Source organism: Artibeus jamaicensis, unplaced genomic scaffold (assembly GCF_021234435.1).
Source record: "Artibeus jamaicensis isolate MK-2021 breed Jamaican fruit bat unplaced genomic scaffold, CSHL_Jam_final scaffold_474, whole genome shotgun sequence".
NCBI lineage: Eukaryota > Metazoa > Chordata > Mammalia > Chiroptera > Phyllostomidae > Artibeus > Artibeus jamaicensis.
The window spans coordinates 14,288,998-14,299,826 of NW_026522046.1; the positions used below are offsets into that span (position 1 = coordinate 14,288,998).

The 10,829-nt window shown below is 37.5% G+C and overlaps 1 pseudogene; it reads left to right on the plus strand.

Moving 5' to 3' along the window:
• Window positions 1–2,507: 2,507 nt before the first annotated feature.
• Window positions 2,508–10,302, plus strand: LOC119055446 (anaphase-promoting complex subunit 15-like; annotated as a pseudogene).
• The last annotated feature ends 527 nt before the right edge of the window (window positions 10,303–10,829 follow it).

Here is a 10,829-nt window from a genome sequence, read left to right on the forward strand (position 1 = left end):
GAAGTTGACCAGATAAGAGAGAGTAGGATGTGGACAGATTTGACTGAAGAGGCTGTGGGAAGCCTGGAGGTGACCTGGGAACAGGGGCAGAGTTGGACAGTTAGTAGATGTCCTTAGGATGGTGAGTAGTAACTAAGCACTAACGTGTCACTGCATTGAGTCCGGCCCCATGAGTTACTGAGTTTAGTGCCGCCAACACAGCATGTCTTCATCTGTTTCCTGCAGTAACCCCCCACTGCAATTAGGAGGTTAGCACGGTTTACTGCACGTTCATTTTTTCTCTTCTGCTTACATCTCTTTGTATTTCTTATTTGGTGTAATTTGGTGGGCTAGGATTTTCCTGGCAGTGTCTAGGCTCAAGTTTAAGAATATTAAGAGTTCTTCTAATTCTATTAAATCGAGGTTATGAATGTTGATTATTAGCAAATATTAAAGCCTAAAATTAAATGAATTATCTGAACATTCAAATAGGATTTATTTTAGGTTGTAATAAGATGTGAGTACTACTTTTGGCTTCAAAAAACCTGTCTCCATCTGTGGTCAGGTGTAGGTTGGTTATGCCCCCTGTACTTTAGTTTGGGTTCCGTGTTAGCCTAGCCTGGGGAGCCCCTGTGGACACTCTAGCAGTATTGCTTCATGCTCGGTGAGAAAACACCAAATGTCCTTGGCAATTTGGCTGAGGGACCTTGTAGAAGACAGACTAGAGGAGCTGATTATATAGCGTGGGATCATTTTATAAAAGAATGTAAAGCTAAGAAATGATTTACTGCATAGTGATATTCAAACCAAATGTTCGATATGAATTATTAGCTGAAAGCAGGCTCCTCTAGATTTAACCACATGCCAGAAATGTTGCTTTAGGTGCATTTTTACTGAAGAAATAAACACACACATATACGCTTTAACAATGTATTGGGAATTCTGGTATTGTTGCTATTCCAGATTGATTAGAGCCATCGTTAGCAAATGAGAGCTATGGTTGTCTTATTTAAACATTTTTAAATTGCAAAATATAATATATATATTTAAAAGCATAAAATATGAATGAATAGCTTAATTATTATAAAGATAAACAACTGCGTACCCACCCCTCATTTCAGGGAAGATGATGTCCTCAGCGCCCCTGCAGCTTCTGTGCACCAGCTCCCAGTTAGAATCCTTTGTCTTCCCCTCAGAAGTAGTCCCTAACTCAACTCCTCCCGGAGTCACTTCTTTGTTTCGCCTTGTAATTTTAACAACAAAGATTACATTTGGAAACAGTACAATTTAGTTTTGCTTGTTATGTAGACAATATATTTTGGACTAGATGTGACTTAGCATAAGTACAAGCCCAGGTTATCACCACTCTCTCTACCAAAAAAGCACAGTAACATGACCCAGTGATGTAGGGCAGGCAAAACGTGTCCCCGCAAACAGCCTTGCTTTGCATTTATTAACAAGAAGTTAACAATTTTAAAAGATAGTTTCTTCCATTTAAGCTATTATTTCTTTGATTCCTCCTTTTTCATCTCCCTGCTCCTTTAAATGAATATATACATTAAAACATGGTTTTATAACTGATTTTTTTTTAAACTCTTGGGCTATTTCTATAGTCATGGCTGTAGACCATTCCAACCTTGACTTTGATTAAGCTAATCAACTACCATTTGCCCACACAAAGGTGTGATTGGCAGAAGCTGGGAGGTATTGATTAGTTCAGTCTCACTGGTGTCTATAAAGACTGCTGAGCCATTTAAAAGAAAGTTGTGACTTGGACAGCTTGTAGTACCGTTCTGCCATCTCCTGCCTCGGCCAGTCTATTGATCTCATAAAACTTGTGGATGTACGCCAAATTGTTTTACTTGGACAGACCAACCTAAGAAGAGTTTAGCTCTTTTAAAAGGCAGCTGCCGGGCGTGGAGAGGCTAAAAGTTCAATGCCTCAGAGTATTTGGGGCTAGTAGAAAAAAAAATGAAGTTATTTTTCTTCAGATCAAAAAAGACTAAGGGACAAAGACTCCAACACATTAATAAATGAGACGTGACCCTTTCCACTGATCCCAGATATTAAAGCGGCTTTACCGAAGTAAAAGTTTTATTTTTCAAGAGAGACAGGGTCATGTGGGAAAGAAAAATATCAGAAAATGAAAGGTGATGTCACATCAAAGTAGTTATAATTAATAAGTGCTACTAGAAACGCTATAAAAATGTCAAGGAACTAAAGAAACATAAGTTTAAATTACTCTTGTAACTTAGAATGTTGTTTTCAAAAGAAAGAAAATACTTTCAAACACACATTTTTTGTGTTCAGTCAGATTGAGCATAGTCACAATTAGGTTAAATGCCAGCTGTGAACTGACTGATTTCAGGGCAAATAGAATTCATCTCTCTTAGTTCCTCATGTGAAAAATGATAAGTTCCTCTATGCCCAATGTTTCTTTGTTTTGGGAACAGTATTAACAATACATTAAAAGACTTTGTTGTATGGGGCATCTAAAGCATATGTGGAAGTAGAATAACCAGGGCTTCATGTTGCCATCACGCACCTTCAGCATGGTCAGCCCTCGAGCGACGGTGCCCCAGCTGGACACCGTGGCATTCCATTGGTCAGTAATATTTCAGCACTTTTCTCTGACTACATGGATATGAATGGTCATTTTTATAGGTATTGTGGATGAACAATGTTTGTAAAATCTTTTCTCTCTAATAATTATTTCACATTTTTCTCCCTCATACTAGTTCTCGAAGGTTGGTGTAGTTGAGAATCATCAAAAGAGTTCAAGAATGTTCATGTTAGACACACGTACAGGAAAGTTTGATACTCTTGATCTAAGTAGCACACTTTGAGAAACATGGCTGTAGAATTTCCTACTAGAGCTTCAAAGTAATTCACTATGTTAAAAAGAAAATGTATGCGAACCCTGGCTGGGTGGCTCCATTGATTAGAGTATCATCCTGTGCTCAAAAAGCTTGTAGGTTCTGTTACCACCGAGGGCACATACCTTGGTCATGGGTTAAATCCCTCGTCAATGTTTCTTTCTCACATCAATGTCTGTCTGTCTGTCTGTCTCTGTCATTCTTTCTCCCTCTCTCTTTCCCTCCTTTCCTCTCTATATAAGATCAATAAACATGTACTTGGGTAAGGATTATTTAAAAAATGCATATGAAGGCCCCCTTTAAAGTTTTTTCCCTTCCATGTCCATTTTAAGTATTTAGAATTCATCAGTGTAACACTATTTAATATTTCCCTTTTTGATGATTCCACGTGTTCTCTGTTTAAGTAATTTTTTACATCTGATGTAAGTAAATAGAGATGTTATATTTTCACATAAATCAGGGTTTTATCACTTCTTTTAGGAGGTGTTTTAGAAAACATTTTCTGATCCTATAGGAATTATTAAATATTTTGTAAATTGCATGCTGAAGTAGTCTTGGGAAAAAGGACAGAAATTTGGATTTTTCTTAGAGAAAACAGCTAAATACAAGATGGCATTTCTCTTGTTAATGAAAGAAAAGTTTAAAAATCATCATTCTGGTGCAGAAAGTTTCAAATACTCTGGTTCATCTTTCTGACAGTCCATGAGAAGAGAGGCAGAAACATGAAACATGGCTCAACTTAGCAACTAAGCTAACTTTGAACAAAATTCTTGGAGTAGAAAGACCATTATGAGGAAGAGCTAATGACTGCTTTTTTATATGTTGTAAGTAAGCAGGGGTTCTCACTAGAGAGACAAATAATAGCCTTCCATGTTCAAAAACAAAAAAAGAAAAAGAAACTTAAATAGACATTTAAAAACACTCCAGGCAAGCATCAGTGTAAATGATTTGTATCTCCACTGGCCAAAAAGGCAAATCCTACAAGAAGAGGTCACTAAAATCCCCCAAAGAAAAATGAAAATCTAAGATTAATTTTCCTGCCCATAAAACAGCCTTAAAGACCTGCCCTTGTTTTGGCTGCCCACTCTTGGCAGCAAATAAAAGGGCCTTCACACCAGAGACCTACATTTTCAACTGATTTTCCTAAATAAGCCAACAGGGCACATGTCACCTCTTGTTCTTCTTGGTCTCTTCTCTGGCCTTAGACCATATCCAGATAAATCTGTGTTTTAAGCCTTCAGCAGCGATGTATTTCATACTCTTGGGATCATTATTCTTTATGTCCCCTCCCCTTGCTGTGACTCCTGACTATGTAAAGGAAGGAGGCTTGAGGAGGCCCCTGGGCTCTGTCTGGGAAGGAACAGGTCTGGCTTCCTAGGTTAGTTCATATGCCCCCTCCCTACACCCTTACCCAATGATAGCAGATGTTGGATTTCTTTGTGGAATGTTTTAATACCTTAGAGGTGTTCCATATTGTACAAAGACAACTCTCACTACTGCAAGAAAGGGATATTTTTTTAGTATGTTTGTTTCTCATCTTGAATCACCCATGAGGGGCTCTGAAACCTGGGATGTAAACACATGTATAAATGATCGTATGGATACGCCTATGGAGGAAGATGGGATTATAAAGATGGAATTTGATACTTTCCATCATGTTCAGTTTCTTCTGCTCTTAGGATAAAGGTAATCTGGATGTTACAAGAAGGTCCAAAGAACATCTTACAGTAGATGCATGAGGCTTTATGCAATTCCTATACAGTTGGAAGTATATTTGTGGTCCTCTTAAGTAATCAGCTGTTCAAAGTTATTACTTGATGTAAAAGGCAGATGTGGTACCAAAGGTTGAAGAAAAGTAATGGAAATGGAGCTAATAACTTCAATGAAAGAGAATATTATAAGTAGAGAAATGCAGGGATCTATAGTCAATTTTTTTCATTATGTCCTATTTTTTAAAGAATTATTTATTTTTAGAGAGGGGGAAGGGAAGGAGAAAGAGAGGGAGAGAAACATCAATGTGTGGTTGCCTCTCCAAAGCCCCCTCCACCAGGGACCTGACCCACAACCCAGTTATGTGCCTGAATGGGAATCAAGCAAGTGGCCCTTTGATTCATAGGCCTGTGCTTAATCCACTGAGCTATGCCAGCCAAGGCTTTTATGTCTTATTCTTTAATATAAATTCTTCATTGTTGTTTATTTACAGTTGTCCCCTTTTTCCCCTCCATTACTCTCCCCTGCTCTACCCTCCCCACCTCCCAAACTCAATCCTCCCCACCCCTGGTTGTCTTTGTTCATGGGTCCTTTATACATGTTCCTTGATGATCCTTCCCCTTTTTTTCAATGGAAGAGAATATTATAAGTAGAGAAATGCAGGGAGCTATATTCAAATTCTAAGGTATCCAGGTCAAACGCACCAGGTCAAATGTGGCAGTAGGCTGTAAAGAAATACAGATCTTCTAACAATTGATCGATATGCTCCCCTAGGCAATCAGTTTGATTTCTGTGTTGGAGATTTATAGCACCTAAGCTCCTTAAACAGTGTCATCAAAAACCATGAGACATTTGGAAAGAATGCCCTTATTTTAAAGGACACACGCTTATGTATTTGGTTATGTGTCAGAATATGTGCAACTTACACTCAAATACCTATTCAATCAAAAGAGAGAAGGCTCAAGCAAACAAGGCAAAATGTTAAGAAGTGATAAATTTCAGTAAAAGTTTTTCTTCTTTCAATGCTTTTGTGACTTTGAAAATTTAAAAATAAAAGTTGGAGAGTAAAAGTAATGGTACAAGTATATTTATATGTATAAAGACAAATACCACATAAAGTAATCAAAAGAGTTGAAATTGATTTTCCGTGGAGAGAGAAATCTGATAACAGTGGTTGGCTGCTGTTTCTCATTATATGACTTCAGAACTGAATCTTTAAACCCTATGAATTAATTCTTTGACAAAGACTGAACACTAACTTTAAAAGAAAAAAAATGACATACACAAACTGGGATATTAGATTCCCAGATGCTTCATGGGTTCAGAAAACCCACTGATAAATACACTGGTGCAGTTTTATCTACATGTATAGGGAAAAAAGTGCACCATCTCTAAGAAGGATACAGTCACTGCAGGCAGAGGATGATAATCACATGAGAGAGCAAGTCAGAGATGAAAGAAAGGTAGGGAATCTGAGAGTCAGAGAAGGGGAGAATGTCCTTTGTTTTTTAAGAAGTAGTACAGGATAATTTATTCATGAAGAATCACATGATTCTGGTTATTTCACAGATCCATTGAAAGCACTAGATGCTTTTGCTGACTTACTATGTCTTAAAAGTCATTGTCTATACTTCAGCCTCGTGGATAGGTTGTAGATGTCCTAGGAAACCTGGTTCTTGTTCAAGAGGTCAGAGGTCATCGTAGATAGAGGAATACAGGAAGCTACTTAACATTCTATGATTGTAATAGGGAAAGAACTCACCATTCTGGTGTTTATGTTTTTATTTTATTGTTGTTTTTTTAACGAAAACATTAGGTTCCCTAAGGAGAGAGAGAATCCTGATGATACTTTTCCACATTTCAAGGGTTACATCACACCTAGATTAAGCATCCTCAAGAGAGCACATCATCTTCACTGCACTATAATCCAATCTAATGATCCTGTAATCCAGTCCTGGACCAGTTTTTTCCCAACCTCCATGTAATCTTTCTTACATCACCTCCTTAATTTCAAATGTGTGAAAGAAGCTGCAACACTCTTACTCTCTGGAGCATTTGGGATTTTGCTTCCTGGTGTGTGTCATCAGTTTAACTCAAATAAACTCAAAAAAATTTTCTACAGGTTTAGATATTTCTTATGTTGACAGTCATATAGTGTTTGGTTTCAGATTCATTTGCAGTCTTTGTCTGCTCAGTATCACAAGCGGTTGATCCTGCTGGTTTCCATTTGTTTTGGCCAACAGAGGGAATTGTAAGAAATTGGAAGGCAGAGAAGTGAAGAGGCCAGAATTTCATCTCCCCTCTTGCATGCTGACTTGGGAGAAAATTATGGTAATGTCTTTGCCTTTTCCTGTGGTACCAGATTACCATTTAGTTCTTCCTTCTGTGGTCTCTTTTTCTTTCTTTAACCTTTATTTATTTATTTATTTATTTATTTATTTATTTATTTATTCTCTTTTTCTTTCTTTAACCTTTATTTATTTATTTATTTATTTATTTATTTATTTATTTATTTGAGAGATTGGGAAGGGGAGGGAGAAAGAGAGGGTGAGAAATATTGAGAGAGAAACATCAGTTGTTTGACTTTTGCACATACCCTGAAAGGGCACCAAACCTGCAACCTGGGCATGTACCTGGACCAGGAATCGAATCAGCAGCTTTTCACTTTGTGGGATGATGCCCAACCAACTCAGCCACCAGCCAGGGCTGTGGTCTCAGTTTCCACTGAGCGTTGCTGGCTCCTAGGTTCTAGTAATTTTATATCGTGTTTTGTTTTTAAATCCCTGAAGTTGGAGAGACGATGGTTGCTTTCTGTTATTGCTAAACTAAGCATTATCTCACCACCCCTTATGGTTTTGTATCTCTTTCAACAGCTTTGTAACTGTCCCCTCTATTTAAGGTCCCTTTAGAACTATTTGTGAAGGGCTTGGTTTTTCTTATTAGACCTGGTTGACATGGGTTGTAGACCTTACTGAGGTCCCAAGAGCCAGGATTGGATGTAATTCATGGGAATGACCTTTAGACATAGGGAAATATAGAAGGTGATACTACTGGATTTGTGCAGACATTTGTAAAAGATCCTTGGCAGAATGGGACATTGAGGAAGGAAGATGTATTTTATGGGATGCCCATATTGGAGCTGTTAGGGGAGAAGTATGTATATTCTGCATCTAATTATAGCCCTGTTTTGTTCTCTCAATTCTGACTAGGTGTACTTGGAAAATCCTCAGAACATCTAACCTTTCTCCTACTAGCTCATTAGCAGGATCTGAGTCTGGGTTTTTCTGCTAATGAACAACTACACTCACTGTGTCTCTAGGTGTCCAGGTGAAGACCTAGACTTCAGTAGTAAACACAAGTTGTTTTGGGGATATGTAAGTGCATTTAATTAGGTCGACTTTCTTTTCCATCCAAATTTTTACTTTTGCAGATGGTAAGGCCTATATGCAGATTCTGACCCACTTGCCCGTGAAATAAATAAATCACACCAATGCCTAAAAACATTGGAATCAGGTTCACAAATGCAATTATTAAAGCAAAAAATAGCTACTTAAAATAATTAAACTAATAAATTCTTATTTTTGTGAACACATTGAAGATTTATTTCAAGGTTAAATGTAAATAACAGTGTTTGTTAATGCAGTAAAAGTTTATTTATCAACTTGATTATTGCTCAAAAATAAAAATGCTCTATGTCCTTCCAATAGTACTTGATACAGACTTAATGAACCTATTTTTTTGGCCATTTAGTTAGTATTTCAGTATGACCTTTAAGCAGTCACTTAAGAAGTACTTTAATTTGGTTCCTTATATTTCCACTCAATTCTTTTATTACTATTAATTTTTCTTTAATTAAGTACATCTTTGTGTTTATAAAAAATAAACAATGCCATAATAATATCCATAAAAACATTAAAAATACACATTCTCATATTTTCTATTCATAAATTCACTTTTCACACTGAAATGTGAGAGGAAAAGAAAGGAAAGAGGTGAGTTTAAATGCCATGAACTTATATTTGTTCTAAGCTTTTGGAGAGAAGTTATAAATGGCTCAGGAGGAATTTTAAAGACCAAACTGAAAATCACTCTATTTTATTGTAGCATGCTTCATTTCATGCTTTTGAAAACCTAACCTAGGCGACATGTACTCACAGTGGCAGATGTTCTGGGATAGTTTGCACAACTTCATCCAGGCGAACTGGGTCAGCAAAGGCTGCATGATTGAAATGACACATTATTCCAGTTCTCTTTAGATTCTTTCTCCTCCCTATCTAGTTATCTCTAAACTGGCATTAAAGGGAAACTCAGATCTTGCTTCCTTTATAGAGATATTCTTGTTTGCAAGCCTTTGCTTATGCCTAACCTATTTGGTCTTACTGTCGGTGCCTATAATTGACACATTACATGGTAGGAAATTCCATCCCATTTTTCTCATTGCACTCTCAAATACATTTTCCCCTTCCAATGCGACTTCCTTTAACTTGAAAAATATCAGAAAAACAGGCATGTTGAAAAAAACCTCAAATAATGCCAAATAATTATAGCTAAAATGGGATATAGTTAAAATGTCTTTCTATTTTTTCCCCAGGTTCTGTCCCCTCCCAGGTGTAAACCTCAGCTCGACACATTTTCACACGTGCTCTCTCATGCTTCCAGGGCTTCACTCATTGTGGTCCTCAGCCTGGAATGCGTTCTCACATTCTCTGCCCATCTTTCAAGTCTCTGAAAAGGGTCATGCTCTGTAAACTATTTCTTGATACCCTTTCAGTAAGCATTCAGCATTTTGTTCTCTGTACTCCCTGCCATGCTACTTGTACTACTTGACACTCATTTCATTCCGTCCTGTTTCATAGAAAAAACCCTCTTTACTTATTATTAATTTCACTCTATTATGTTACATTTTCCTTAATGAAATGAGCCTATTTTATTCACCTATGTGTCTATTACAAAATCCAACCAAGCCACTCTTACTACATATTTAAGTCATTGAATTGAATATGTATATAAAATAGTATATTCTTGTCCATTTTATGAGGCTTTGTCACAGCTGGACTGTCAAACTTCTTAGGACAGGGGCTGAGGTATTTCGCTTTTGTAATGCAATAAAGATGGCAGTAAATTAAAATACTGCAACCTGGACTAGAATCCAGGCTTTCTGAATCTATGTGTATGCATATGCCTGCCCCCTTATGCCTAAACTCTGGGCTTATACTCAGCATTCTTGCAGGAAGCTGCAAACAACTTGCCTTTGCTATCATCCTGCTTCCATTTATACTCCATAGTCTAAGATACCACTGCAGACTGCTCTCTCCTGGTGAGAGGAGAAAACTGATGCTTAGAGAAATTACATAACTTGGCCAAGGTCAAATAGCTATCTAGAGGTCCTATCCACCAAGTTGTCCTCACTCTTGCCCTGTGTGACTGAGACATTGTCATTTAATCTGGATTGACCCTGTGTGGCAATAGCTGCATCAGCAGGAAGAGAAGCATCAGGCCTGGCTCCAAAGATCAGCGAAAAAGATAACATGTCTCTTGGCCAGATAGCCTCAGAGCAATATGATAGCACCACAGAGGAGGATGATTAAGATGAGGAAGATGATGAAGACTCAGAGGACGATGAGTACGTGGAGGACGTGGATCAGATGAATGATTACAGTGAGTAACTTAATGACAGAGGGGTCATTGAGGTAGACGTGGAAGCAATGAACAGGATCATGACCAGTGGATAATGTAGTGTAAGCCCTGATATTTGTCTTTTTTTCTTTATATAATTCAAGCGCTTGATTTCAGTTTGATTGCAAAGGCATCCATTACAAAGACCCATCCACTTCAAAGACAGTTATCCACAATAAATACGTTCTGTAGATAAAGAGCCAGGCCACCTCCCTCACTGATGCTTTCTTTTGTTTTGTTTGTTTTTTAGAAATTCTCATTGAATTCAATAATTAATCATTTGGACCACTTGCTTTAAATTCTCCTTTGATGTTTTAAATTCACCAGTAAAAAGTGATCTCATGAAACCTGAGGCCTCTACCCTTGACCTCAACAAAAGCAGAACCATGGGTCTAAAGGCACACTCTCTCTTTCTCCACTCTAGATCTTTTGGTATGGCCACAGGTGTGCCGTGTTATTTACAGTCTCACAAATAATAAAATTTTCAGACTTTTCAAAGTTTCCTGATGATTATTGCTGAAGGGTGTGTTGAAATAATAATAACCACAAGGCTTGGTCCAGCCACAGTACCAGTTATTGATAGGCTAA